At 43.5% G+C, this 27,958-nt stretch overlaps 1 long non-coding RNA gene across 2 annotated transcripts in view; it reads right to left on the reverse strand.

Moving 5' to 3' along the window:
- The window catches only part of LOC143442828 (uncharacterized), an 87,791-nt gene that overhangs the window by 19,972 nt on the left and 39,861 nt on the right, over positions 1 to 27,958 (reverse strand). The window contains exon 1 of one of the 2 annotated variants that reach the window (XR_013111344.1): positions 3,294 to 3,572. The exons of the other annotated variant lie outside the window; for it this stretch is intronic. This is a non-coding gene — a long non-coding RNA (uncharacterized LOC143442828). Of the gene's footprint in view, positions 1 to 3,293; positions 3,573 to 27,958 lie in introns of those variants that run through there. 2 annotated transcript variants of the gene reach the window in all.

Consider the following 27,958-nt stretch of genomic DNA (forward strand, 5'->3'; position numbering starts at 1 on the left):
AAAATCCAATTTTGATTTTACCTGTTATTTATACCAACCAAGTCCCTTTTCTTGCTTAGCCCAGTGTGGATTCAGTTCCTGTCATGTGTCAACAAACTGTATGACTTCTGCCACCTGTGAGTCCTTAGTGTTTAAAGTCCTTCATCTCATCACACTACAGCATCTTAGTATAACATATAATGGACTTTGCAAATAACATTGTACACGACAACCTTTTATTAATCTGTCCGAGGCTTTTGCATCAGTTAAGTTCCCGGATTCCCTCTGTAGGTTTCTGAAATAAAACAAGTAAAATATTACGGGTCCAAGTTGATAGTTTTATTGACCAGAACTCAGGAGAGGAAAGTTACTGAGGATCCCGATGGGAGCAAACTAATTAAAATCAGAAACCAGACTGACAAGATAGCACGTAAAACACTTGTGGCAAAACCTGGTGACTTGAGTCTGATCCTTGGAAGCCACATAAAGGCAGGAGAAAAGTGATTCCACACAGCTCTCATCTGACCTCCACAAACACCATAATACGCATGTCCTCACCCCATATACACTTCACTCATGCAAAAAGAGTAATTTGTGTAATTTATCTAATTTACAAAACAAATCACACCCCCTATATGAAATATCCTGGGCTTCTGCTTGTCAGCCCCATTCTATACCAATTTCCCCCCACAAATCACGTCTGCACCTGTCAGCGTGGGGGCATCAGAACTGTGACTATTTCTTTGACTTTGACAGAACAGATGCATTTTCCCTACTAAAACTGCAAACACGCCAACACACCTTATGAAGGCGGCTGCAGGACCAAGAACATTTTGTTGATTAGGGCTTCTCTGCTCAGAAAATTACATCTATTAAAGCAATAATTGCAAATGATCTGATGGGGCTTAATCTGGCTGGTGATGATGATGCTGATGACAATGATACTGAGACAGTGTGAAGAACACTCTGAAGGTACAAGGGCCATGAGAAGCAAGACACAGAGGGTGACCATCTATGTGTGTGCCAATTTACCATGTGTACCCGATAACTCCTCGCCCTTAGCCGGGTTGGCCTGTGGCAGTCATACCTTATGCTAAATGAAGATGTTCTCAGGTAGAGTGATGGCAGATAGCCTCACAGGATATCAGATCCCCAAGTGCTAGAAGCCACTAGAGCCTGGCACACAGGCGGAGCTGTTTGACAGTACAACATCCCCCTTGGGAGCACACTGGCAGAGGAATAAATGAATTTGACAGTGTGTACCATTGCTAAGAAGAGAAAAAAAAACATTTCCCATAAGCAATCATTTGCAAGCCAGGAAGAGAATTCTGTGCTCTAAATAAGGGGTCCCTAGTGAACAGTCAGAACTTCAGGTGGATCTCCTTAAGTAGATCTTAGATGACAGGATATAAAATGAACCATGACCCAGCACTCTCTACTGCCATCAAGAGCTGATGTGCCACAAAGCCAAAAGTAGCCACATCATATCCTACCTTTACCCTTCTCCCACATTCCAGAAAGCCTCTCACAAGGCGGTTCAGTCTGACCTTGGGAATCTTCATTCAGGTCCTCAGAAGTACCTTCATAACTATGTCTCCCCACCCAAAATCTTCAAGAAATAGTATTTCCTGTCCCAAAAGGAACTGACTTCCCATAACTTACCAAAGTGATTTCCCCCTCCAAAATCTTCAAGAAATAGTATTTCCTGTCCCAAAAGGAACTGACTTCCCATAACTTACCAAAGTGATTTCCCCCTCCAAAATCTTCAAGAAATAGTATTTCCTGTCCCAAAAGGAACTGACTTCCCATAACTTACCAAAGTGACCTCAATATTTTTAACTCCATCTCATGCCCAACTTCAAATTAGCTATGTGTTTTATTCATTCATTCCTTTCACACAAATATGTTTATCATCAGAGCTTCAGAATTCAAGCTATGTCAAGTCTTACATCATATCACGGCACCTCATCTGAGACTTGGCACGCAGATCCTTCAATAAAAGAATCGCTAAGTTTGTGGCTCACTTTAAAATGTTATGAGCTCTGAGATCAAAGTTTTGGCTAGAGTACACATTTCAAAAGGTTAAAATACAGAGTTCCACTTGGTGTCCAAATAATAAAGTCCACGAAAGATGTAAAGACTGGAAAAATTAGAGATAACCACAAGGGGACGAGATCTCGAAGGCCCCAGGAAAGAGAGTTTCAGATTGATTTATGAAGAAACTGGAACTTGCGTGAATCTGGGCTAGCTGAGGTATCAAAGCATGGAGAGATGGATCAGAAGAATGCATCTTTCAATGTCTAATGGGGCATAACTATCTGAATAAGAAGGAAATGAAGCTAAAAGCAAAACACAAAAGTCCGCGTTTAGGACTTCTTTATACACTGTCATTTCTATGTTTCTAGTATTATTTATTGGGTTCCTACTAGATGCCAGGCCCTTTCCCTGGATGTTAGGGATACTAGGTTGAACAAAATGGATAAATATGGCCTCATAGCATCTCTCTCTTTTTCTGGAGAGTAAATAATACACAAAGTCAGTGACTGTAAGAGAGTTTCACTGTGCTCAGTACTGCTAAAAAAATAAATAAATAGGGACAGATGTTTGGAGTTCATTGGGGTGACCATTTTAAATCAATTGGTCAGGAAAGGGATACAATATTTAAGTGGTGACCAAAGTCTTTGAGGAAGTAAGACTCACCCCTGAGCACTAAATGACGTTGGAGGACATAGTATAGAGGTACGCTACGCCTCACAAGCCTGAGAACAGCAGAAAAGAGCACACTGGGACTAAAGAACACAGGGAAGAACAAGAAGCTAACGGAGGCCAGATTAGAGAGGACTCCTAGACTGTTGTCAATTTTGAACCTCTATGACTTGCAAGCTACCAGTTCTTCATTGGCTTACACAGGGCATGGAACTCAGAGAGATGAGTTAGCTTGCCCAAGATGATACAGATGACAGGTAGGAGAGCTGGGGTAAACCCAAGCCAAGTTTGCTCTTCTGTGTCACCTGACACCACTCCCCATCTCTGCTCACATCCTCAGCCACCCCTATTCTCAGTCTTCCAACACAGTGCACAGTCCAACTCAGGGCCCGCACACTCTTCCCTCCATATGACCCTTCCTGCTAGTAGTGACAGAAACAACTCAATGAGACCTACCTGGACCCTCTCCTCTAACTCACATCTCCTCACTCAATCTCCCTTACAAGACTGCAGTACCTGCTTTCCATGGTAACTGCATCTTAGTTTAGCAACTTCCCTCCCTCTATCCATCAACTGTGTATCTAAGCAGCACCTACATAGCCCAGTACCTGGCACAGAGGAAGCTCTCGGCAGAAACACTGTAGAAGGAACCCAGAAAGGCCTTCAGGCACCTGCTGTAGACACCAGTGGCTGTACAAGAGAAATCTTAGGTGATCTGTTCCCTGCTCGATTGTGGCATGAGACACTGTCTGTCTCTGGCTGCTCCACCATCTAAGACATCCATCATGTGACTCACCATGGCCCCGCTCCCCCAGCAGCCTCTGGAATGAATGTTATTTGGAATAATTGGCCAAGCACTTAGGAAATGCTAAAGCTTATTTTTAAATATGATTAGGACCTGTCTCTTTCTTTCTGGGAAAAATCACATGTGCTCTTCAGAAACACAAACTAAAACTGCACCCTGAAAACCTAACTTTTTAATCTCATCTCCAGAATTCACTGGGTTGGCTTGGGTAAAGAACATATCCCCATTTGCTTGGTAGAAAAACTGAGACCCGAGCAAGATTAAATGCACTGTCAAAAGCCAGTTATATAAATGAGGGCAGAGACAGGGCAACTGAGAGTGGACACTGTCTTTGCCTACTTACTCTGCTCCCCCATCCCCAACATAGGAAGAGTCTAGAAGTCCTGCTTTCTTAGTTTGATGTTTTACATGGCAGGGAGGACCACCAATCATTCTAAGCAGGCCACAGGAAGCCTGTTTCTCTTTAAGAACCCATTAACAAGCTGGCCAAAAGCTCATTCTATTTCCATGTAAATAAATAAGGATAAATTTTCCCACCTCAGCCTCCCAGGGCTGAACCAAAACTCTCTCCCTCTGCACATTTTTGATAACCTGCGCATTCTGGAATACCTCACAGTTAAAGATTGCGTGCTCTGGAAGTCAATAATTCATTGTGTGTGGGGGGTGGGGTGGGGAATGGAAGGAGATAGTTAACATTCTCTGGATTGCTTTGGCTGGGAAATAGCTTAGTAAGCATGAGACCAACTAGGGGCTTTATCCATCACAATGGTAAAATAAATAAAATGAGTGTTTTGGGGGTACTGAAGCTGAAGGGTCTGTCAGATGGCTTGGCCTAGGTGCAGCCTGAGATGGGTTCAGACTTCTACCTAGCAAAGGGAAGCAGTCTGCCTGTGTAGTTCTGAGCTGGGAGTGGACATGTTACAGGGATCTTGTCTTAATACTGCTTTTCCTGGGCTTTGTAGTCCTGTTACAGCTCGGATCTGAAATATCTCCCAGATATTTCAGGCTTGGGAGCATCTGGTAGCATTGGAGGAAGGAGGGGAAACTGTAGGAGTACAGGCCTAAATGGAGGAAGCAGACCCCTGGGGGTAGGTCTTTGCAGGGTGTGGCATGTCCCAGATGCTCTCCCCTTCTTTCCTCATATCCTCTCCTTGACTCTCTCCTTCTCCCTCTCTTCCCTTCTCTCTACCTCCTCCAAAAGTCTCATGTGTCTCTCCCTCTGGGACAGCTTTTCTCCAGCTCGTGTTCCCTGGCAGGATGCTCCCCAACTCTGCATGATCCCAAGTACACAGCAATGGACACTGCAAACGTTGAACTGAACTGCCTGAAGAAAAAAAAAAAAATCCTCCTTCCTCCTTTAAGTTGATTTTCTCAGCTATTTGGCCTCAGCCACAGAAAGTTGAAGCCCACAAGCCCATACTTCAAGCGTTTTTGTGAGTTGGTTTCCTGACTTCTGGTTTCTTCCCTGACCTCCTTTATCAAACCTCACAGCTGCAGTTGGCCTTCCTCGGTGCACCCTTCCTCCACACAAGAACAATGACACAGAAGACAGAAACAATGCTGTTGCCTTCTTCTCCGTCACTGCTAACCTTTCTGAACTGTCTGATGTGCTAGGGTTTATGGTGTGCTAGAAGGACTTCATTTGCATAATTAAGTTTGATACCTCCTGGGATAAATGGCCACTCTTTGGGCCTCACAGTAAGCTAGAAATAGTTTTTAAAATGTGTCACATGGTGGGAAATAGCTAATGAAACACATAACCCCATGGGGAATGGTGGAGGCAGTTGGAAAGAGATTGGGTGTATTTATGCACAACAGAACCATAAATGGATGCTGGGATATACCTAACCTTTGTGGTTGACGTCATGGGGGAAATGGTTTCTCTGTCTATTAACCAAGATCAAGGAAGGGTACGGCATGTCTCTGCTGTCTGGGTGCCCATCCCATGGGACCTCTGTTGGCAGGAGACTGTCAGCCTGTGTTGATATAGACCATGGATCTATCCCAGTATGGCAGTTCCTACGTTTTATGTTGTTATGATGGGTAGAGGGTTTTTATTTTTTCATCTGCGGCTCTGATTTCTATGCTGACCCACTGTTACATCATCATCTTTATTCCAATGTCTATAGTCTTCTACTAAGAGTGAAAAAATGTCACATTTTACTACCATGACTTAAAAAGGAATTTTCGTAACTTAAGGAGTGGGTTCCGTCAGTAAGATTCTTGTTGCATAAATACACATGAGGACCTGAGTTCAGTCCTTCAGTAAGTCATCTAAAATGTCTGGTGTGTCCTTCAATCCTAACATTGGGGGCTAAGACAGGAGGATTTCAGGCCACCCAGTTTAGCCAATCTTCAAACTCCATGTTAAATGTAGAAGATTGTTTTTAAAAATAAGATGGAGTGAGGTGTGTGGGTCAGGATGATGACACCACAGTTAAGAGGGCTAGCTGCTCTTCCAAAGGACTGGAGTTAAATCATGAGGACTCACATCTGGTAACTTACAGCTGCCTCTTACTCCAGTGCTTTCCTCTGGCCTTTGATGGCACATGCACTTATGTACACAGACATACTCAGATACACACACACACACACACACACACACACACACACACGATCTGGCAGATACTGTTGCGGACCGCTCTACCCCACGTTTGGGGGCTAAAATGTCAGGGACCGCTCTATCAATGTTGGAACCCACACTGCCAGAAGCCTTGGGGGCTAAATTGTTAGAGCTCGCACTGCCTCAAGCTGCTCCAGTCCGAAGGTCGGGGTTCAGCAAGAGAGAGAGTGAGGAAGGACTCAAAGAATGGAGACCAGACAGAGTATGATTCAATCCCGTTTACTCTTCAGTCTCTCTTCTTAGTCCAAGTCCCAAGTCTTGAGTTCCTAGTCCCTAGTTGCTAGTCCCTAGTGCCTCCAAGTTCCAAGTTACTTCTTCCAAGTGCTAAGTGCCTAATACCTAATAATTTGCTGCAAGTTGTACTGAACTCTTCTGTCTGCCTCTCTCCTTTTATATGTCTCACTTCTAAGCCACGCCTCTAAGTCACGCCTTTAAGTCATGCCCTTAGGCCTTGTCTCTAAATCTGATCGCTAAGTCACGCCCTTAAGTCTCGGCTCTAAATCACAGCTTCAAGTCTCACACACCCAAGGGAAAATCCTGGGTATCTAAAACAAGATGTTATCAGAGTGTGCTCAGCTGTTGTAGGCTATTGTAATCAAGTCTGTTGTCAGAGTATATGGCTCAAGATGGCTGCAAGGATGATAGCCAACTTCTGTCGGCTCCCCACAGATACAAAATTAGAGAAGACACCTAATAATGACTGACCTCTGGACACACATCCAGAGAAGCAAGGGAGATTGTTGTGAAGTGTCAGAACATAATAACTGGTACATGAAATGTTCCCTTCCATTTCCATCTCTTCTTGCACAGCTTACTGTCTCCTCATCCTCCAATCCGTGTGGCCTCCTTCTCTTCATTCCTGACAGAAGTATTATCATTCTCCCATCTAGGACTGATCCTGACATTGGTGTTTGCTTTGGGCCCATGCCTCAACAGACTCTTCAAATACCTGACTTTGTCCATCAACTTTCCTCTGTCCTGGTCCCAGACGCCTTTTCAACTTCTTCATAGCTGCAGTCAAAATTCTCACCATTCTCACTTTTTCATCTTTAAAAAGAAATCACCTCCCATCATCTCTCATCCTTTCCCAGCTCCTATTCAATCTCTTTCTCCCCATCAAAGCCAAGGGTCTACCTTTGATCTTCACTCTCTACCTTCCACTACTTCACCCTGTACCATAGCTCCTCCTGCTCAGTTGTGAGTCAGCTCCAATCTCATCCTTCAAGATTTCTTAGTTTGCTGGCCAGATTTAATGGGCACAAGTTGCTTGATTGGTAATTGTCAGGAAAGACTTCCATCTTGATACCTTGCCTTTAGATATCCCAACACCACACTTTATTATTCCTTTGATTTCTTCAAGCTATATTCCCTGCTTACTCTCAAACAAACTTCCTGAATTAAACCCTCTGAGTCCATACTGTCTTCCTGGGAAATCCAAGGCCATTTGCCAGTCACATTAGTGTCTGCATCTCCAGTGTGGGTATTTTATCCTTAGATCAAGTACATCCTAGTGGATTTCCCACACCCCTCTAGAATTATCTTTTAATTTGCTTCTAGAACAGATCATGTATTCATTAGCTTAAAACAATACAAGTTGAAGGTTATAAGTCAGTCTCAGTGTGATGAAATGAAAATTCCCCACAGATCTACATCATCTTTGGAAGTCTTCTAGAACAATACATTTGATTTGACTTTCTAGGGTAGCCTGGGTTGTGGCTAGTTCAGCCCAATTTCATCTTCTATTGTCACATCCTCCCTCCCTTTTACAAATACCCTTGTGGTTTCCTTGAGTCCACCCAGATAGTCCAGACTCATCTTCCCATTCAGAACCCATAATCATAGCTGCAAAGTCTCATTTGACAAATATGGTAATAATATATGAGAGTTTCTTTGAGGGACCATTATTCTATCTATCCTGTACCCCAACCTCAAATCACCCAAATATTGAATCCTCTTTCTCACCAAGGTTCCTCCATCTTGGTGGTAAATCACCATCCACGCCATTGGTCACCCAGAAACATGGCAGCATTATTGACTGTGTTCCTTGTATCCCTAAATCTGCTCAGGTAGCACATCCTGTCAAGCTTCAGTATCTGGGAAATAAACACATATCTCCCTACCTTACTGCTGATGCCTTGTGCCACCATCGTTCTAATATGCTTTTCCCCATTGTCCTCCAATCTTGACTCCCTCTCATTTATTCTGAAAGCTGTCCACAGAGCATTCTTTCAGTTGCAGATGTTAACTTCTCAAGGTTCTTCATAAAGTCCCTCCTCCAACATCACTACTAACCAGAGATGATCAGGGCTCCTTAGTTAGGATATTTTAGTATATATTTATCTTCATTTCTGATTCCTCACACAAAGCTCCTAAAATGCTTGGGATTTCCAGAGTATCATTTGAAAGTGGTTGCCAGAAGAAGCAGCCATGGGATTAAAGGACTGGGCCTTTGAGCTCCAGCCTCTAATTTCCAGGGATATTGAGTTCAATCTCCAAATGGCCAATCGTCTGATCAATCACACCAGTATATGACACCTCCATAAAATTAGGAGTACACAGAGTTTACAGACTGGTGATTTTATTCAGATTCTTGGAGGTTAGCATACCCACATAGAACATGGATTCATCGTGCATTGCCACACCCTGAGCCTTTTCCTTAACATCTCTGCCATTTTCCTGTCCCCAGGTAATGGTTAGTTCTCGGTGTGAGCCACTTGGGAAAATTTCAAACCAAAATAGAAGATGGTGAGAATCCCTTACTTACGCAAGAGTGACCAGTACAGGTGCTACCCTGGGACTTGTGACTTGTGCCTTAAATGGTACACTGAAGCCTTGGCCTCTGAGTTTTTTCAGCAACACACAGTTATTATTGCAATTGAGTCATAGGACAGTGTCCAGAGAGCTGGAAAATTAATTAATGTAGGGAAAAAACTCAGGCATTTGGTGTCAGAAGTGTTCTGAGACTAAGGTACAAAGAAAGTGTGTCCTTTCCCCAGCTGTAATGATGAGACCCTTCATGATCTGTCTCCTCACTTACCTCAACTGTTCCTCTCATCTTAGACTCATAATGCTGCAAACAAGGGTATAGTGGGACTATCTCAGACCCGCCAGCAATACTCATCATGATGCTGAGGCTTTTGAATATCTTAAAGCTTGGGCCTTTGAGCTAACGCAATCTCAGAGCTACTCTAAACCGACTAATCCTGACACTACATCCCACCACATGGCCAGCTCTACCTTTCTGCTCTGTTCTGGTCCATCCATTCACCTCCACATTCTCTGGCTGAATCTCATATCTCATTCTTCTCCTAGCATCTCTCTGGAGCCCAGAAGATCCACCTTCCACTTTCTGCCCAGCTAGTGGTCATCAAATCTGTATTACAGCCAGTCAGATACAATTCTACATTGCCTTAGGCAGATGAGGGAGAATGAATATTTACAGAATATTCATAGACCAGTAATGAGTCAAACATCCTGCTAGCACTTAGGTCTCTGCAAGTACAGAATTAACAAGTGGATATGCAGAGACTCACCTTCACACAATGTACCCCCACATAAAGAACCACTACCCACCCCAGATAAGGCCTTGAGCGTTTGTGCATGCTATTATCCTTGCTTCAAGTTACCTTCCCACAAGTGCTCACTCACCTATCACCCTGTCACAGACACAACTGCACAACAGCCTTCAAAACTAGCTCAGCTCCCTGCTGCCTTGGTCCTCCTCATGTTGTAGACAGTGAAACTGGCCTGGAGTCTTCACCCTGTCCTGGTTCTTTGCCCCTTCCTGGGGATTTACAACTCTTTCCATAAAGACGTGAAATCAATTTCTGTGCACCTTGATTCTAAAGCAAATGGGGTTTTATAATTCCACACAAACATAAGCATTGAGGGGTTTTGTTTTGCTTTGTCTTGTCTTGTTTTGCGTGTGGTAGGGATAGGGCTAGCTCTGGCTTGGTTTTGTTCTGCTTTACGTGACAGTGGTTTCCCTCACTCTTCCGATCCTTTGGTGGCCTGGTTCTGTGCTGTGCTTTGCAGAGCAATCTTCCCAACTGCTTGCTCCAGACACTGTTTACTCAACCTGCTCAATAACTTTATGAACTATTTAGCAATAATGATCTAACAAAAACAAATATCAAGTGCACATTTGCTCTATTAGTAATAAATCTCAACTACCCAAACTCATCCGTGTGGATCCTCTTGTCTGCAGCTAGGACTGCCAGCTCAGAAGGAGGAGAAAAGAAAGAGAGTGCAGGAAGGGACAGAGGAAAGTAAACAAGAGAGAATGCAGCAGCCAGGACAATAACTTACTGTCCCTTTGCGGTGTGGATGTCTTTCTAGTACCGCACAGATTCCCATGATATTATACATTGTTAAATTTCTCTATAATGTGATGAATCTATTTTTTTTCACTAAAGCCCAAATATATTTACAGACAGAAAACCACGTAGTTTCTAGATAAACGAATCAAAAAGTTTTTCTTTCTGATGAGTTTTAATTGTTCTCTTATAAACATGGATGGTGAATAAAAATAGATATGCCTCATTTCCTCTGGACCCCACTCTTACTCCCTAATCTGGGATTCAAATAAGTTTATCAGACACATCATTCCTTGCAAATGGGTTGAGATTAAAAAATAAAAGTGCTCTAGGAAGGGTATCTACTTTTATAGTGAAGAAAATGGCAGCTTTAGGAAAATAGCATTGCTGACCAAACTTAACTATTATTTTATTTATTTTAGAAGATGCTTTATATGGATGAATACTGGCATGAGTGTATGCATGGGCACCATGTGCATGTAGGAGCCCATGGATCACAAAAGAGGACATTGGATTCCCTCAAACTGGGGATAGTGAGGGTTGTGAATTACTATGTAGGTACTGGGAAGCAAGCCCAGGTCCTCTGCAAGAGTAGCCAGTGCTCTCAGCCAGAGCCATCTCTCTAGCTGTGTTTTATCTTATTTGTATGTATATGTCTGTATAACATATGCATGAGTGTGCTTACATGTGTGCATACTAGTTTGGTGACACCATTCCTGGGAAGACATGAATAAAAGTCAACCCAACCAGATAGAGAACCAATGACATACAAAGTTCAGATACTATCAAAGTTCAACTTGGTGAACCACTAAGTTGTACTAGGGTTATAGGAATGTGGGTAAAGGGTGATTACAGAAATAGAAATGAACATTTGTGTTTCACCAAAAGGCCACCTTAGCATGGGTGACGGTCATCAAAGCTGGAAGCCTGGGGCATAAACACAACTTGCAGGCAGCTTGACAAGTCGGAGAACATTCTTTTTTAGGTAACTTGCTTGGGTGATCTGAGTCTCTTGTAGATAGCTCTGCTGGTCTCTGCTCTTGACTGATCTGAGCCTTTTCTAGGCAGCTTGTCTGAAACTGTCTCTCAGAAGTCCCTAGCAAATCTGGTCAGTTTTAGGAACTTCCTGAAGTCTTTTAGTTGTTTACTTCCTGAACTTAATAAGTCTCCGTGGAGGATGGTATGTTTCACCTCCTTTGAGAGCACCCTGTATCTTAACAAATTTCCCACCAAAATGAATGTTTACCTTGGAGGAAATTGATACACAATGTGAGTGTGGGTGTATATGCATGTGGAGGGGGGAGTATGTGGGAAGCCAGAGGTCCAGGGCAGACATCTTCTTCTGTTTCTCTCCACATTATTTTTTTTTTTTTGAGACAGTCTCTCATAGAGGACAAAGCTTGCTCATTCTGGAAGTACATGGGAATCTGCCTGTCACCCCCAACCCTGTGAAAGGGTTACAGGTAGTCTATCTGTAATGTTATTGTTACCTCAATAACCCACATGGGCTTTATATACTTCCCAGGCAGGTACAGATACTTTACTGACCAGCCATCTTCCCAGCCCTTAAGGTTAACTCCTTTTAATGTGTTATCTCCATAAGGAACAAATGCTAGGCAAGAAAGCCACTGAAATTTGCAGCCTTGGAGTGCTATCCTAAGCCCATCTGGGCATTTAATAGCTATATACTCACTGGAGTCAAATGTTACAAAAAACCTGACCCTTTCTGTCCAGAATCTAAAACTTCAAAAATTCAAAACACCCAGGTCCCACACATTTCAGATGAAGGACACCCGATCTGCACTCCCAGGCTGATATACACCACTTGTGACCCACATAATTAAGGGCTTCCAGTCAGAAGCCACTTTGAAGAGAAGAGCTGACATATAATCAATTAGGAAGATGGAAATTAGGCAGGTGGAGAGGAGGTGGGAAAGTTTCAGACAGGAGAGAGTGAATATCTCAATCCAGAGAGACCAGAAACTGTGGAAAGTCTGAAGAGTGAAAGAGCATGAGGCTGCAGTGGGGCCCAGGAGGCAGGGGAGGAAGAAGCTGGAAGGTAGAGCCAGCCCTTGCTGAGAACCTTGTGTAAGGTCCAAGCCCACTCTCAGGCTTGAAAACTCACCCAAATCCACCAATCTCTTCCCTTGACAACCCACCAATTCTTGAGCTTAAAAACAAAAAACAAGAAACAAAAAACAAACAAACAAACAAACAAACAAACACCCAGCAGTCCCTGAGCTCAATAACCCACCAATCCTTGAGCCCAAAATTCCACCAATCCTTGGACTGGAAATCTCTATCCCAGAAAACTCTGCCCTCAAGGAACCTGTAAGAGCCTGCCTCCTGCTCCGTTCCCTGATGCATCTCACCCAAGCAGAGGCAGTCATCCTCTTGTGTTTCTTCCAGTCTGAGGTTTGTTGTGTCGTGTGACTTTGTGATATTCCTCGACTGTCAGGATACCTTTCCCCTCAGAGTTGTAACACTCACACTTTGAACTAGCCAGAGTGAAGATACACTAATACCTCCCCGAGTAGCCTGCTGTGTTTGCAAGGAGTGAAGGCAATCAGGACTGTTTATACTACAAAGGGTACAATTAGTGCCACACTCAGGGGAGACCAGGGAAGGCTTTCCAGTGAAGAAGTTGTGTTTGAATAGACCCGGCTTGATTGATTTTTTTTTCCTGCAAAAAGAGAAAGGGAACAACTTGGGAAGATGTCAAGTCTTAGAACTCATTCTAGTACTTTCTGGACCCTTTCTTTTCTGGACACTTGAAGCCTAGTATGTGGCTGGAGTGGTTCGTGATGACAGTAGTTGAAAGGAAGACACGGCAGCTTTTACGCATGGAGATTGGCAATGAGGAAACAATTCCCTTATTATTCAATGATATTTATGCTGCACCTACTGTGTACCAGGTGCTGTTGTAGTTACTAAAAATTCATCAGAGAGCAAAACCAAGCCTGGCATCTCTCCTTAGGAGAGTTAATTTTAGAAAGGAAAGTGAAAACTGCATAAATCTATATCAGATATGAAGGTGCCTGTGGGCACAGGGACTGGTGCTGACACAAGGCTGGGGAGGACTGCCCTATTCTGGAGAGCTCAGAAATGGTTCATTAATGATGGGACAGTTGTGCCAGGGTTAAAAGGTTGAGAACAAGGGCAAAGAGGCATGGGTAGCAGAGGAAGGTGCCCTCAGGCAGAGAGACAAATCCATGCAAACATCCTCAGCAGGAAGGAAGATGGAATCACACCACACGGTGATGCAGAACAAAGTAGCCTGGTACAAAGTAAGAATAGTCGGGAGGCATTAAATCATTCAGGGTCCTATTACCGAATGCAAAGATTGAGGCCATATCTTGGGAACAATGGGTAATTTTAAAGTATTTGTAACCTGGGCAACACTGGTCCCCACACTCCAGTATGCAAAAAAGCATGGAAGAGGCTGAAAGACATGGTCTCTGGTTTACTGTTTGTGCAGCTCACCTGGTTTAACCTAGACAATAATTCTGCAAGGTTCTAATCGCCCATCTAAGGGAGGAGACGTCTGAGGTGCTGAAAAGTGAAGTGATTTGCCATATTCTTAGCTACTAGCTATGTGGAAGAGACAGAGATCCAAACCAAGATTCATCAGGCAACAGCAAACAGTCCACATAACTCCAGTTTACTCCTGAGGGAGATGAGATTAGCCCAAGCAGAAGGAAGCAGAAAGTAGGATTAAGGGTAAAGAAGTTTCCCTGAGGAGGGCAAGGAGTCACTGACAAAGGAGACAAAGGATTAAGAATGACCTCATGGCACCAAATCAAAGGAGCTATTCTCCTGGAAGTGTGCACAACCCACACTGTCTAGCCTGGGCAAAACTGTTGCAGGAGAAAAGACTAGAAGAAACCATATTACAAAATCTCTCTCTCTCTCTCTCTCTCTCTCTCTCTCTCTCTCTCTCTCTCTCTCTCTCTATCTATCTATCTATCTCTCCTCCCTCCCCCGTCTGTTGTTCCTGTGTTTTTTATAAATTTTTCTATAAAAAGTAGTTATTTCTTGTACAAATAAACTGAACAGGTGTGGTTATGTTTTAAGGAGATTATGTAAATTTTTTAGCTCATGCGGTGAAACACTGAAAGCTTATGCATTTTTACAGCCAACTAGGGGGCCCATCTAGGTGCCCCAAACATAGTAGGAGCTCAGTCAAGTGAACTAGTGAAGAGGAACATAAAGATAAAGGTTGAAATGAGACACGGTGATAGAAGGCCAAGGCTGGCATTTTTGTTCTGAACCAAAGTTCAGAGTCCTGGGCCAAAAATTGCTTCATCTTGAAACAGATCTTGGGACTACGAATCTACCTGTTGTTGGCTTCCAGCTATGTAAGGACCACACTCCAAGACAACAAACTCATCAGCTAAGTTTCAGCTGAACCCTTTCAACCCACCCAGCCCTGCTGAGGCTGTATAGGAGAAAACAGACACAAGGGGAGAGTAAATGAAGGCCCAATGCCAGAGCAAATATTTTGATGCTGCAGGATTTGGCGAGACGTCAGAATACTGGCTCAGAGGGCCGTATCTCCTAACCAAATGGCACAACATACTATGGAGTTATGATATTAGGTTGTTAATCACGGAAACACTGGCATCTGTTTCCTCAGAAACTCCCTCCCAGATGGTGCATCCCACTGTTTCTGTCGTCTGGAACAGTGTGAGGTTCCTTCAATGGCTGTAAGCTTCCAAATCAGCCTTTAGACAATGGCAGCCTGTTAATTAAGTGGTCCCTTTGTGATTGCATTTGAAAAATATGAGAGGAGAAGGGTTTATTGAGATGTGGAAAAAAAAAAAGCAACAGGGAGGAAGGAGCTTTTCCAACACCAAGGTCTCTATGTGAGTATCATCCAGGAGGCTTCAAGAAGAAGGAGACTAACTTGAGATATGCGGGCAAGAGCTCAAGAATCTCATAGACAAAGCTACCATCTCTACGCAGTGGACATCCAGTCACATGCAGGTTGAATATAATGAGCAACCCAGCTGTCATGCTTCACTCATCCGTTTCCAGTGAGGCAAGCAGCGGATGGAAGCCTTCCAGCTGGTTCTTGGGTGACTCGTTCCGTTTGAGGATATGCAATTGTCCTGCAGGATACCAGACAGTGTTTTGACTCCAGTGGGGAAGATTGGAGTGATGGAGCTCCAAAAAAGGTCTAAGCAGCCTGTGTACTTGGAAGAGCAGACCAGGAAGCAACTTGATATTAAATGTGAGTGCTCAAACCCAAGAACTTGACAAAGAATGCCGGGGAAGACTCATGTCTGACTTGTGAGACTTGGCAATCCAGTCACCACTTAGCTCTCCCCTAAATCAGCACACCAGGGAATCGGGCCTCCAGAGAAATGGAGTCTTCAGTGGAAAGGAGAGCTCTGACAGCTCCTGTCCAGTGTCCAGGAAGAAATAAATCAACCTTGGACTGGATTACAGGACCTTTGGTTTACCAGATGACTTTGTCTTTCCCACTGGTTGAACTTAAATTCACTCTTTGATGCAATCCATCGAAATTAGTCATCTACTGGGAGGGAGGCCCGGTGGTGTCGAGGTAATGACCTGGCAGGTGTACCTTGGCCCCCGAGGGGCATATATTCCAGCAGATCCATGATTCTGTGAGCCAAATGGAACCAGATATCTGGGCTTTTATCTTTGCACTCCCAATACCTACTGAGTACCTGGTGTATAACAGCTACTCAGTAAATGTTTAGGAGGGACTTCATGAATGAAAGCTGATTTCCTCTGCCTACCGTGTGTCATATGACTTTGTGTCTCTGTCATTTACTCCAGCTGTCATTCCTGCTTAGTGTTCTGGCTTGAATGACTGCACAGAATAGCTACTTCTCAAAAGCCACACCTTACCACTTCATACACTTGCAGACTGCTAATAATTCACGTTAGGGGCTTGGTTTCTTCATCCACTCATATCAATATCTGTCCTTGGTCACCTGGAATAAGAATAGTTTTTTTTTTTTTTTTTTTGAATCTAATGGTCCCATGTAGTTTGCAAATGTTTTCATTTATATGATTTTTTATGAGCTTTTTTTTTTTTTTTTTGGTTTTTCGAGACAGGGTTTCTCTGTGTAGCCCTGGCTGTCCTGGAACTCATTCTGTAGACCAGGCTGTCCTCGTATTCAGAAATCTGCCTGCCTCTGCCTCTGCCTCTGCCTCTGCCTCCCAAGTGCTGAGATTAAAGGCGTGCGCCACCACCGCCCGGCTGATTTTTTTTTTTTTTAAAGGATGACCAGAGAACTCCTAACAAAAGTCCAGGCTGCCTTTAGCCAAATACTATCCTCAACCCTGAGCCTCAGCCCCCACTGTATTCTCAACTTTAAACTTTAAAATTGCAACAGATGCAAACTTTCATAATAGCATTCAAATACAGTTCAAAGAGATCCCCCCCCCTCTAAAATAGGCACCTTGGTGACATTTAAAGTTTTTTATACTAGAGTGTGTACTTGTAGTGATCCTGCACTTACAGTGAGTGGGTTGTGACAGAGAGGAAATAAACCTGGAAAGCCACTGAAGAATCCAGAAAATTTTCCCTGGGCCAGATCTGTACAGCATCAAACATTTGACCTTAGCTGAGAGACTCAGTAGCAATTGACATATTTGTTGTTATTGTTGTTGTTATTTTTGTTGCTATTTTCACAGTCAGTAAAACTTTTACTATTACAGTTAAATTGCTCAACAAACACGAACCCGACAAATAACTGCTTCTTCCGTGCAGTGTAAGCTCTGCTGCTGATGTTTTTGTGACGACCCAAAAACTAAGCCAATCTTTTTGTTTTCATTCATGTTAAGCATCAACAGATGTTCTCTTAAAATATTCACAAGCTGTACCAAAGGGAAGGTTTAGATGGCTAGTAAATCCTAGCCCAACAGGAGGAAGCGGAAACAATTTCTTTTGGGGTAATGGGCACAATGCTGTAGTGGGATTTGGTGGAATATCATGCATCCTTGGCTATCTCAACTGATTTTCTTCCTTCCAGTAAGGAAAGATTCTCCACTCAGCAGCTGGCTTCCTCAGAGATTTGGGGGAAACTTGATAACTTTTTTCCCATTATGTGTTCAGGTGCTGAGCCTGTGGCATCCTGAACTCCAAGCCTCAGACTTCCCACTTCTTCAAGGTCCCCAACTTCTTTTTCTTATCATTCCAGACCCCCAAAGGGTTGGGCAAATTCCGGGAAGCTTCCTCCAAAAACACTACACCAAAGAATAAGCCTCAAGGTAAGTTATGTCTTCTACAGAGCACAGATCTCAGTTGAATGCTGAGTCCCTGGCTAGAAGGAAGTCACTTCAAAGCTTCGATGCTGTTCATAACTCCCCCCTTCCAACCATTGCCAAGACTCCATACCTGGCTCCTGGTCTCCTAGCTTTCAAATTCTGTGTATTTCTTGACTCTTTGTCCACATCCACAGTCTGTTTAGACTTCCCACCTCTAAAGGTTTCTGAGGCATATCCTGCCCTACTGCCTGAGTGCTCCAGAGGTACGTGAGTGCTCAAACCCAAGAACTTGACTTAGAGTTGAAGAAGACTCGTGTTTCTCTTCTACCATGAGAGATTCCCAGGCATCTCTCATGAAGGCAGATTGGAGAAGTCTGGCTGAGAATTGCTAGTTAAGAAATAGGTCACAACTTGCTGTAAATAGGACCCTGATTGTCCTGATTATTCCAGTCCATGGCTTCTGCACTTTCCCACACAACTGTAGCTACACACACCCTACTTTTCTCCTGATTAGCTCTCCTTTTTAGATGGGCGGCACTGAATGGGAAATGGCTGGGCCATTATCCTTACTTGTAAGGAGACATGATTTCTTCTAAAAACATAGAAGAGAATGTGGGGGGTGTTGTTTTTAGCACTCAAATTAATATAAATTATGTTAGAAGCAAAATCAAGCTGGAACAATGGATTATTTCCTTATAACTCCTGCCTGTACTCACATGGTCTCCCACTGCCCACATTCCCCTCTGGCATGGTCCAGGTTTTATGAGCAATGAGCCTCATTGATGTGTCATAATTGCCCAGGGTTCATGGTCTGCCCTAAAGTTCACTACTGGGTTGCACGTTCTGTGAATGTTGGTAAATACATAACGACATTTTCCTACCACTATGGCACTTCACCGAATAGATTTATTGCCCTAAAAGTTTCCTAAACTCCATATGTCCATTCATCTCTTTCCACATGGAAACCTCTGGAAACCACTAATCATTTACTTCTTTCACAATTTTACCTTTTTCTGAATGTCATAGAGTCAGAATCATATAGTCTACATCCATTCCCACATAGTTTTTGCATTTAGTAATATGGATTTAAGCTTATTCATATCTTCTCGTGATTTCAGAGTTGATTTATTTTAATCACTGAATGCCTTGTTATAATCTAGATACATGACGGTTGCTTATCTATTCACATATTAAGGGGTATTCTGTTTCCCAGTCGGGATATTTACAAACAGTCGTTACAAACATCTTGAGAATGATCTCAGCCAGGACTGACTACATTGTTGTCAGGGTAACAACTCCCCAGATCTCCACAATTTAAAAGCACAAAGGTTTAGTTGCTGATTTTTTTCCTGGTTTTAGTTATTTTTATCCATTGTAACTTTTTGATGAATGGGGGTAAGCTATAGTAAACATCATATATAGCTCAGAATGTTGGATGCATAGCCAACCCAAGACCAACCAAAATACCTGGACCTGTAGATAAATTACAGGGAACTTGGAAATGGTACCTCTTTTTTGAACTCAATTCCCAAAAGACTGACTCAGTAAGCTAGCCAGTCACTAGGTTCAAAGGATAACCTACATATGGAAGAAAGGAAGGGAGGAAAGGAGGGAGAAAGGGGAGAAGGAAGGAAGGAAGACAACCAAAAATCTCCTTGTGGAAAGGAAGCTGCAGACTAACATCCCAAAGTCATTTTAAGGAGACATTTTGTTCTTCTCTGAGCCTCTTGGGGAAATGACATGGTGACTAAAAGAATTGATATGTGTTGTCCTTCCCCATTAAAAGGAGCTAAAAAAGCCCTGGGCACCAAGATGTGAACTATTTCCTTCAGGGTAGAATGGAGGCACTAAAAATAGCCTTGGAAAATAAGAAGTTGTAGAGGTCCAACAAGGAAAACAAATCAGAAATAAAGTTGGCACCGAAAAAGAAGACAAACCCTCACAGGCAGTAAGAAAAAGAGGCTATTAGCTTGAACACATAAAAGCAGGTACATTTTTCCCACCCACGGAGCTGCTGGCTGGCATTCCTGCAGTGTAAATCAGCCTCTGGAGAAAAGGCAGATGAGTCAGAGAGTCAGCCAGGACAGACTACGTTGTGCCAGGGTACCAAACAACTCCCCAGATTTCCACAAGTTTACAAGCACAAACATTTTATTTTCTCCCTTGCAATGTGCGCCCAGTGTGGACTCCAGACACCCAGGTGATGGGGGTTTTACCTCCTTTTAAGTCCTTCCAGGATCCCTATAGCAGGAGGCAAAACTGCCAGATGTACTGTTTTGCAGCTTCCCGGAAGTACGGCATGTCACTTCCCCTCTCATTTCATTGGTTGATGCAGCGACATGCCCTGTGAACTCACAGTGACATAAGAGAGCAAATTGCACCATGTGCCAGAAGAAAAAAAAAAATGTTAGCTGAAGTGAACAGCTCTGCTGTGTCATAGGATAAGGAGCTTAGGGAAAGTTAGGTAGAGAGAAGGGAGCTGAACAGCAAGTGATTTTCTAGCTCTCACCCAAACAGGCAAGAACAGCTCCTCAACTCCGCTCCCACCCCCAGCATAGCTATGACTTTACTTCCTGCAAAAATATCTCAGGGTGAAGAGCCTGGATCATGGAGTCAGACTGTCATCTGGTCAAGTCAGGAACACACCAGTTGTATGCCCTTGCCTTAGGCAAGTCATTTAATCTCTCCGGACCTCACCTGAGCTGTGTTAGGTGACACTAGGTGTCAACAACACCTATTTCACCCAGTAACTGTGTGGGTGAATCATACTAGCAGAATGCTTCAGATTACAGCTGTTCAAACTGGCCTTTGCCAGTGAGCTTCGAGAGCCTTCTAACCCCTATTTCTGACTCAACAGGTCATAGATGGGGAGATCATGTTTCTAACAAGCTGGTGCCAAGGTGACTGGGCCATGGACTTCACATTAGAGCACAGAGTACCAAACATAGTTGATAAAAATGTGTCCTTAAATCTATTCCAGAAACTCCAATACTTCTGTTGTCCTATGTCAAGAATAGAAGTTACAGGTACCTCTTGGTGCAAATATCCATATCATATGCTTCCAGAGAGAAATGCTTCATGAGGTCTTCTTGATTAGAAGCATAGGTGCTGAAATCAAGAGACCTAGTTTCTAACAGAGCGGTGTCACTTGTAAGCCATATGACCAAGATGAGAATTTCTCTGCCCTTCTGTGTGGACATCTGTAAACAGATAACACAGACCCATTTGTTGTAATTTTCTAGGTTAAAGAACTCTAGGGAGCCACACTGTCTTCATTAAGGTTGTTACGCATCAGCCTGGGTGGGAAAGTTGACCTGGACGTTTATACCACTTTCTTATTCTCTTCGCTATTTTCATGCTCCATCATAGAAATGTGAGTGTGTTTGCTGGCAAGACACCACTTTAGACAAAGATATTAGCTAATGATGATACTTATACCTATAAGCATGTACATATGTACATAAGTATATGTATGTGTGTATATACTTATACATATGACCTTTTTGAAAACTAGAAACAAACAGTTCAGAAAGACATCTAACTTTGGTGGTGTTGGAGAAGCAATTGGATACGAAGTATCCCTTTCTCTTCTTCTAAAGTCAAACAACAACAAAAAGATACAAGCAAAGCAATGAGCATAAACTAAGTGCTCAATAAATAGTTACCAATGAACCCCAAAGTGATGTTATTTCTCATAGAGAGAGGAAAGAGAACATGGGAGAAGGTATCTCTAAGGGCTCCTAGAAATAAGAAAGAATCACGGGTGTCCTTAGCAATTTTCTATCTCTTGATTTATCTTCCACTTTCTTAAAGAAAATGGCAGGAAGTAAAACTTCGAGGAATACATAGGATGTAATTCATGCACCAGCATACTGTCAGGATTACTCAGCAAAAGCAGAGCTCGGACAGGTGACAAGATCTCTCTAGGCTACAGAGGCAGTGCAGCAGGAAGCCCAGCTCCACAGTCAGACAAGAGAGGTGCTTCTGAATGTCCCTTTGAATACACTGTCCTTTTGAAGAGTCTCTCCCAAGCCAAGGACTCTGAAGGGAAATGATGGAGTTTTCCCTCCCTCCCTAGCCTCTCACCCACTGGGGGAGCTTGGGAATCCTTTCATCTTCTGGGATCTTCATTTTCTTAAGTGAGGATGGGCCAGTAGCACTGGTTGTGACTGCTTTACTGAGAGGAACACATGAAAGCGATCGCAGATCTGAATGCACTATAAGAGTAAAGTACACTTCCCCCTGGCAGTATAATTATTCATTTGAGTGCAGGTAAAAGATGGTAAGAGGCCTGATGCCACACAGTGAGACTCCCCCAACCCCATTTAATCACGATTCTGGTGTCAACCCTAATAGCACAGGCTTTCCCGCTTGGCTCCACGACCTTCACCAGATCATGCAGGTTTGTCAATGATGGCCAGTTCAATTGGGTTTTCACACGAGGTGAATTAACCAAATCACTCCAAACCCGCTGTCATTGACAGACAACAGAAGCAAGGTTTTATGGAATTCTTTTTAGTCTAATAAATGAAAGTTATTTTTAAAATTAGTAGAAAGGGCTAGCAGAGTTGAGAATTTGTCTTTGAATGGAAAAATGAGGAAATGACCACTCATAAGTATAATGGGGGAGGGGGTCTTTATTGTAGATCTGAGCCGAAATAATACCAGGAGCATCTAGAAGAGTCCAGACTGAACTGGTCCATCACACTGAGCTGGGCTATAGAGTGGCAAGGGATTGAGAAAGGAAGAGAGGGGCAAGAGAAAAGCCAAGGGACCAAGAACCACATAGCCAAAATCACTGAGTTATAAAGGAAAGTGAGGCTTGGGGAAGGAAAGGGAAGCTCACAGGCTATAGACATTTAGGGTAAGAAATTGGCAGAACAACTCTGTAGCCAGTATTTGAGATGCTGAGAGATTCTGAGAGAACCTGGTAGCCACTGCCCTCTCTGATATGTTATATACACCATTTGTCCTGAGTTTCTTTGAGGTCTAACGTTCCAGCCTTTTTGGTGCTCATAAGGGTCAACATCTTCTATAACTACATTCATCTGAAGTTGGGCATCCATTTTGGGGGCCCAGGATGGCTGGAATGATGCTCAAAGCCAGCAAGAGAGAAAGAAGTATAGGCTGGGGGACACCTGTTTGGCTCACTGTCCACCTGGGGACAGGGGACCACCTGGGGCTAGGGAAGTGCAGACCACTTTGGAGCAGTCTGTGATGTTGGACCACCTGCGACTAATGGCCTTCAACCAGTTTAAGACATAGAGGCTCAAGTTGGTTGGAAATTCTGTCAGAAGCATCCAGGGCTGGCACATTTGGAGCAGTTTGCAATCTTCAGTTGATTGGAAATCTGTTGGGACAGGTATAGACCAGGAACAGGAAATAAGATTAAGGAGTTAAGGAAAATCTTTATCTTGGATGTGCACTTGACACTTTCAGGCCCATCATCCTGGTAGTTGGGATACGGGAGGTGTCCCACGTTCAGGGGAACAGAAAGATTCTGCCCTCAGAAGTAGGCAGGTGGAAAAACTTAAGTTGTTGATTGACAGGAATACTTATCTGGAGTCCATTAGACCTGTGAGAGGTGGATCCAAGTCACTTCCCTGGAGCTTACATGGACTTTTTAAGTTTACAAAAGAGATGAAAGTTTTAGACATATTAGTATATCTATGAGTCTACTGCTTTCTCTACGATGTGGACTACAGATTATGAACAGTGAGGCTCTTCCACAAACCTGCTGTATGTCTCTTGGCAACTTGTTGACCTGTCTCAGCCATTGTGCCTTCATCTCTAAGATATGAATAATTAGTGCTATCTGGCATACATGCTTCATGGTATAAATGTAGGCACAGAATATTCAACTTCAATTCCTATTGTATCTAAAATTCAATTAAAGCCCCTACTAGAATTCAATAGAAGCAAGCGGATCTATATGCTGCAGGAAGGCGCTAGCTCCCTTTGACACACCTAGTAATGGGCAGCATAGCAGAACAAGCCTAGCAACAATAACCACAGCATTTGTTATTTTTCTCTATGTTATAATAAAAACAACCTGAAAAGAAGCGACTTAAAGGAGTAAGGGTATACTTTTGTCTTACAGTTCATGGAGGTAGAATCCAATCGTGGCAGAGAAAGCACGGTGGCAAGAGCATGTCACTGGTGGCCATACTGCCTAAAACAAACAGAAAGTAGAGCTGGCTAAGAACCTCAAGTCCTATGTCCAGTGTCATACTTCCTCTAGTTAAGCCCTACCTCGAATCTCATTTCCATCTGGGGACCAAGTATTCAAACACATGAGCCTATGAAAGGCATTTCGCCCAATACCACAACTCTCATTAACCAGCAATAGACAATAGGTTCAAAGAGATCATAATGTCTCAAAAAAAGATGCCCTCTCCAAAGCTCAGGAACAAGGGAAGAGGAGAGGTGTGTAGCCGGGAGCATCATTCAAGGATCTCAGGAAACTTGATTGACCAATACACCATCCTAAACTTAGCTAACACATTATGAGATTTTGAAGTAATTTGGTTTTCACCTCAGCTATGTAATTCTCAAGAAGAAACTTGGCAGGTGACAATATTGTATCACAGTGTCACAAAATTGGACATGGCTAAGTAGAATTAAGTCCTGTATTGGGTCTTCATAGCTATGAAGAATGGAAAGACTTGGCTCTTTTGTGATGGTTACTGTTAACTGTCAACTTGAGAATCATCAAGAGATGGACTTTGGGGCATGCCTGTGGGGAACTACCTTCATTACACTGATTGATTGATTGATATAGAGAGAGCCAGACTAAAAGTGGGCAGTAGCATTCCCTAGGCTTGGAGTCCTGGGCTGAATAAAAGAAGAAAACAGGCTAACCAAGCGTTTATCACTCTCTTCTGACTGAGGACACAGTATAACCAGCTGCGTCAAGCTTCTGTTGTGACTTCCCTGCTGAGACACGCTATAACCTGAGCATTGAGCTAATGTAAGTCCTTTCTCCATTGAGTTGCATTCCTCACAGTATTTTAGCATCACCCTAGGCATAAAAAAATAAAAACATCTAACATTAGACAGGGGTCAAGGGAAGCAGAGGATAGCTGGCACAGTATGACATACATTTGATGGCGTTGGTGACCTCAGAGCCAGGTCTGCCCAGAAGGCAGGTAGTAGAGTGGAACCCTGTGCCATGGTAAGGTCTAGAGATAGGAATGGAGGAAAGAGCATGCTAACAGTTTGACAAAGCAAAACATGGAGATTCTCAGGGACTACAAGAGCTCATAGTCACCGCACTTCAACAGTGCTGCATGGTGGAGTTACAATCAGGGCAGCCATGGATTCCTGTCATGGAAGGTAAGCCTAGATATTCATTCAGGGCCTCTGGAAACTTTCATTCGACCATAGTGGTCCATCAAGAAGGCATCTGTCCACAATTCCCTCTTCTTTCTCTCTCCTCCAGCCGCGCAAGATGCCTAAAGGAAAGAAGGCCAAGGGGAAGAAGGTGGCCCCGGCCCCCGCCGTCGTCAAGAAACAGGAGGCCAAAAAGGTGGTCAATCCACTGTTCGAGAAAAGGCCCAAGAACTTCGGCATTGGGCAGGACATCCAGCCCAAAAGAGATCTAACACGCTTCGTTAAGTGGCCCCGATACATCAGGCTGCAGCGGCAAAGAGCCATCCTCTACAAGCGGCTCAAAGTACCTCCCGCCATTAACCAGTTCACCCAGGCCCTGGACAGGCAAACAGCTACTCAACTGCTTAAGCTTGCCCACAAGTACAGGCCAGAGACGAAGCAAGAGAAGAAGCAAAGGCTACTGGCCCGTGCTGAGAAGAAGGCTGCTGGCAAAGGGGACGTCCCAACTAAGAGACCACCTGTCCTCCGAGCAGGAGTCAATACAGTCACCACCTTGGTGGAGAACAAGAAGGCTCAGCTGGTGGTGATTGCCCATGATGTAGACCCCATTGAGCTGGTGGTTTTCCTGCCTGCCCTGTGTCGAAAGATGGGGGTGCCTTACTGCATCATCAAGGGAAAGGCCAGGCTGGGGCGCCTGGTCCACAGGAAGACATGCACCACTGTTGCCTTCACACAGGTTAACTCGGAAGACAAGGGTGCTCTAGCTAAGCTGGTGGAAGCCATTAGGACCAATTATAATGACAGATACGACGAGATCCGCCGCCACTGGGGAGGCAACGTCCTGGGTCCTAAGTCTGTGGCTCGCATTGCCAAGCTGGAGAAGGCAAAGGCTAAAGAACTCGCCACTAAACTGGGTTAAAAATGTACACTTGGGTTTTCTGTACATAAATATAAAATTATCTTCCATCTAAAAAAAAAAAAAAAAAAGAAGAAGGCATCTGTCCCAAAAAGAGTGTCAGTGGGTGCTGCAGTGTTCCTGTAAAAGCATCTATTCCCCTCATCCTTACCTCTCTCCTGTCTCTGAAGACATTCAAATTCTCTGGCAGGAGAGAAAGGATGCCACTGTTACTATAGGTCTTGACTAAGCTCTTAGCTAAGCTCTGTAACTTGAACTGGGTCAGGATGGACTTTAACTGGGGTAGTACGCTAAAGGGTGAATCTAGCCTCATAGAAACTATTTAGTACCTGAAACTGAGGGTAACTGACCAACTACACACATCAATCAAAACCAATAAAACAAAGTGTGGATGCATCTCAGGTGTCATCAGGAGGCTGGTGGGAGTCTTCAGAGTATTTCAGAGCCCAGTCTTTGAAGAGAAAAAGAACTCCATTTCCCATTTATGCTTTCATTGAAATCACCCCACTCAAGAAATGGATCTGAGATGGGAGTATGGCTCAGTGGTCAGATGACAGTGATCATTAGCATCTCTTTTTGTGGATGTATGTGTATGTGGGGTGTGTGTGTGTGTGTGTGTGTGTGTGTGTGTACATGCTCAATGTAGGAGCACTCATGATGTACACATGTGTATGTAGGCCTAAAGTTGATGTTGAGTGTCTTCCTTAATCTCTCTCTATCCCATATTTTGAGGCAGGTCTCTCCTTGAACCCAGAGCTCACTATTGTATCTTGTGCGGCTATTGGTGCCACTTGGCCTACCCAGCTTTTGAGTGGGTTCTGGGAATCAGAAGTCTCGTCTCATTCTCATATTGCAAGCAGTTTACTTATGAAATCATCTCTCCCTCACCCTATTACTATTGTTTTATCATAACTTCCATTATAAACTGATTTACACCGTCTTAGTCAATACTGAGGTACAACATACTTTGTGCATAAGATGATGAGGTGCTTTCTTACTCTGTTTTAATTATTTTTAAGTCCTCATGTTTAGGGATACAGAAATGATTCTGTGTTAATGGTGCTTGCTGCACAATCATGGGGACCATAGTTCAGACCCCAGCCCCCACTTAACAATATGGGAATCCTGGAGCTGCTGTAAATTCCAACTCCAAGGGAGTCACAGGCTCTACTAACACATCTCCCACATATACATATGAAGATGCAGTCACGAGACACATATAGACATACAGATAAGTAAAAACAGCTCTCTACAAAGTTCCCATCTTTACAGAACCAACATATGAACAAAGTATATAGCCATCTGCTTCTAAAGAGAACTCTTAAAAATTAAAACAAAGGACCTTTTCATGCTTTAAAATATGGTAATAGCTTTCCTATGACAAGAAATGTGTGAGAAATCGCCTCTACTGGTCATTGTTCTGATGCTTAGTGAGGGCGAAACAAAGAGAAGATGCTGTGAATCTCCATAGAAACAGAGTACCTGTGTCATCAGAGCCCTTTCTCCTGTGTCCCATATAGATTGTCCTACCCTAGAACTCATTTCCTTTAGACCCTTCTCTTCTTTCTTAGAATGTCTGATCTATCAAGCCATTTATTGCCCCAACTCCATAGCCTTGTTCTGATATTCACCCTTAGAATGCCATGGCTAATTATCCTTCCATATGACTTCTGCGTTTCAACCTATGAAATGGGAAAACAGTGTCTACCCTGTTCATCTTACAAGGCTGTTCTGAGAATCAGCTGTAGGTGTAGATGTGGTGGGCTCAGAAAACTTTTAAGCACACACAAAGGATTTCCAGGGATCCAAGAATGTGGTGTCTGCATTCATTACACTCCTCATGTGGCTATATTAGACTTCAATGCACTTCAGAGGGTGAACTTTAGCAATGTGGCAGGGTGAGCACAAATCACATTTTTGACAAACCAGCGCCTGTCCCATGAATGACTAAAAGATTCTGTTGTGCTTCTGATAGCAAAATATCTACAGACTTAGTGCTTGATCTAGCCCAATACAGCTTCTGTCCAAATGTACTCCAT

This window comes from Arvicanthis niloticus, chromosome 6 (assembly GCF_011762505.2).
Source record: "Arvicanthis niloticus isolate mArvNil1 chromosome 6, mArvNil1.pat.X, whole genome shotgun sequence".
In the NCBI taxonomy this organism is placed as follows: domain Eukaryota; kingdom Metazoa; phylum Chordata; class Mammalia; order Rodentia; family Muridae; genus Arvicanthis; species Arvicanthis niloticus.